Below are 2,967 nucleotides of genomic sequence, written 5' to 3' on the forward strand. Positions count from 1 at the left end.
ACGCTTCGCAGTTCGACAACGCTTCGCTGCTCGACAACGCTTCGCTGTTCGACAGCGCTTCGCAGTTTGACAACACTTCGCAGTTCGACAACGCTTCGCTGCTTGTGTGTAATAATAAAGACCTCTATTCTTATACACAGTGTAACACACTCATCTCAAAAACTAAAAGCATTCACTATTTAAAACCCTCAATGACCGGGGACACGGCATACTGCTTGTCATTAATGACAAAGTGAAAGTAAGAAAATTTTCACCTTCACAAACTTGTATTTTAATCCCAAAGTAAATATCAGGAGAAGGCTGTTTGATTTATTTTTCCCCACCATTGTAATTGTTTTAAGTTGCTATGTGTCATTTATGAAGGAACGTTTTTGGATAAAAGTGACCTAACCCTAAAATGTTCTCAGAGAACGTTAATAATCAATTCCTGACTTATTCAGCAACTGACAGTAAGATGTGTGTGAGACAGTGTGTTTTCCTCTGGCGATGTGCTCTGTCTTCCAGTTTCCTGGCTTTAATAATTAATGTAACATTGACACACCGCATGCTGAATGAAGGAAGGGTTATGAGTCACAGAAATATGAGCAATCCTGTTTAACAAGAGAGGAGGATCTTAAATTAATTAAAGTTTTGAACTCTGAAAACCTGATATATCAAAAGATCTGGTTGATGTGTGTGCATCCACGTTACACTGCAACTCACTCGAACCCATCACTGGTTTGAATGTTGCCCTCAATTTTTATTTGCCTTTTTTATTACTATGTTTGAAATTATGGTTACTGAAGGAAACTTGCCAAAGTCATATTTCTTATTTGCTGAAAGTTACCCTCTCCATCATTTTGATTATTATTCTATTCTGACTTTTCCACAAAGAGGGTTTTTAAGGGTTTTAAGCTCTGCCACATTTTATTTATTTGAGTGGTTTGCATTCTGATCAGTATTTTGATGAGGTATTTTTCTTTTATCACTCAGTAAATAGAGCCTGGATTAAATTCCTTTCCCCGTGTCTCAAAGCCCTCAGCTACATATCTGAAATAGCTAAACACAGAGAGTCTGTCAAGAGTTCACATCCCAGCGTTACTTACTCCAATTACCTGAATATTGAATGAGATTTTTTTGTCAGGACAAATCAATTCTACCTTTCTGTTCCTATAGCTGCAAAAATGACACGGCCTAACCTTTCTGTTTCAGGGGAACAGTGGAGGCTCGCTTTGTTTACGTCTTTGTTTTGGGCATCCTCTTCTCGGGCACCAAGGACCTCCTGCGATCCCAGATCCTCACAGCAGATGCCAAGCTAAAGAGCAGGGGATTATGGGAGATATACAGCGGCGTGGTTTTGTTGGTTGCACTCTTGTTTCGTGCACACAACCTGCCAGTCCTCTGCTGCTGCCTTTTGATCCAGACACTAATGGCTCAGTTTATCTGGAAGAAGCTCCATTATGACGCAGCCCAGACCACCATCATGCACTACTGGTTTGGCCAAGCCTTCTTTTACTTCCAGGTAAGCAGCAAAAATGGAGCTTAATCTCACTTTTCATGACCCTGTGTGTGAGATTTGAAGACATCTAGTGCAAGAATCGTTAGTAGCAACCAATTTTAATAGAAATACATCTTGTCCCAAAAATACTTTGACTTTTGTCAGCTTGGGTTAATTAAAAAAAAATAAATTAAAAATCTTGTTTGACCAGTTCTGCTTTTAATCTATTAAATCCTAGACAAATAATTTTATGATCAAGCTACTTTATTTTGACAAAAAATGTGGCTTATAGGCCTGAACAAGCTTTAATGAAAGTTGGTTCAAATGGAAAAATATTTCAACATGTTTTTACTTGATTATATGAATGCTCATCTTACAGGATTTGAATCATTTTCATGCAAATTGACTAGTGGAAAACAGGTACACGATTTCTTGAGTTGACGGTCATAAGTTTACATACATCTATTGTGGGCAAGGATGTCATTTTCATTTGATTATGCAACAAAACGTCAGTGTTTTTTAAAAAAGGACTGGGTGCACAAGCTTGAATTTTATCACCTATTTTTTTCTAATCCACCCAAGGTCAAAGTTATACGTACATGTTCAAATATATACATACGTACTGTACATGCATGTACATTTTTAATGAGATGCTGAAGGTGCTTCAATGTTTTTTCAACAGGCGATGTCTATTAACTCCTCATTAGTGATGCAAACTGATTCTAGCAGGTAGTTTCTTATTCGCTGCTTGATTTTTTTTCTTCTGACAGTTACTATTGGATCAACCAATCGTCATCTGTTGCCCTCAGATGAAAATAGATCGGTTAGCATGTTCAGGAACATTTAGGAGCCATCAAGTCTGCCGTTAGCTTTTACATGGTTCATCCCCATGAACTGAGTGGGTGCCTGTCCCTCCATCCGTTATCTTTACCCGCTTCTTACAAAATCCTGCTTCCAAAAAGACATGTTCAAGCTCAACTGAACTTTGCAACTGTTGACATGGACAAGCCAAATGCCTTCTAGAGAAAGGTTTTATGAATAGGTGAGTAAAATTTAATTTTTGGATTGCAATTCCAAATATGTTTGGAGGAGCCAAGGTGAGGCTTCAAATAAGTGCACCCAATTGTTGTTTAATTTTTTTTGAAGTTGTGTGTTACTCCAGTTTCCTCCCACAGACCAAAAACATGTATGTTAGGCTGATTGGTAACTAAATTGCCCCTAGGTGAGAGAGAGAGAGAGAGAGAGAGAGAGAGAGAGAGAGAGAGTGAATGTTTGTTTGGCTCGTTTGTCTCTGTGTCCCTGTGATGGACTGGAGACCCGTCCAGGGTGTACCCCGCCCCTCACACAGTGATTGCTGGACATGGGCACCGGCGACCCCCGTGACCCAAAATGGAAGAAGCGGGTAAAAGATAATGGTGGATGGATGGATGGATGGATGGATGGATGGATGGATGGATGGATGGATGGATGGATGGATGGATGGATGGATA

At 39.4% G+C, this 2,967-nt stretch overlaps 1 protein-coding gene across 1 annotated transcript in view; it reads right to left on the reverse strand.

The window, feature by feature from the left end:
- Window positions 1–2,967, reverse strand: part of pigg (phosphatidylinositol glycan anchor biosynthesis class G) — a 240,944-nt gene that overhangs the window by 50,568 nt on the left and 187,409 nt on the right. The gene's annotated exons all lie outside the window — the stretch shown is intronic.

This window comes from Nematolebias whitei, chromosome 4, assembly GCF_014905685.2.
Source record: "Nematolebias whitei isolate Nwh7 chromosome 4, NemWhi1, whole genome shotgun sequence".
Taxonomy (NCBI): domain Eukaryota; kingdom Metazoa; phylum Chordata; class Actinopteri; order Cyprinodontiformes; family Rivulidae; genus Nematolebias; species Nematolebias whitei.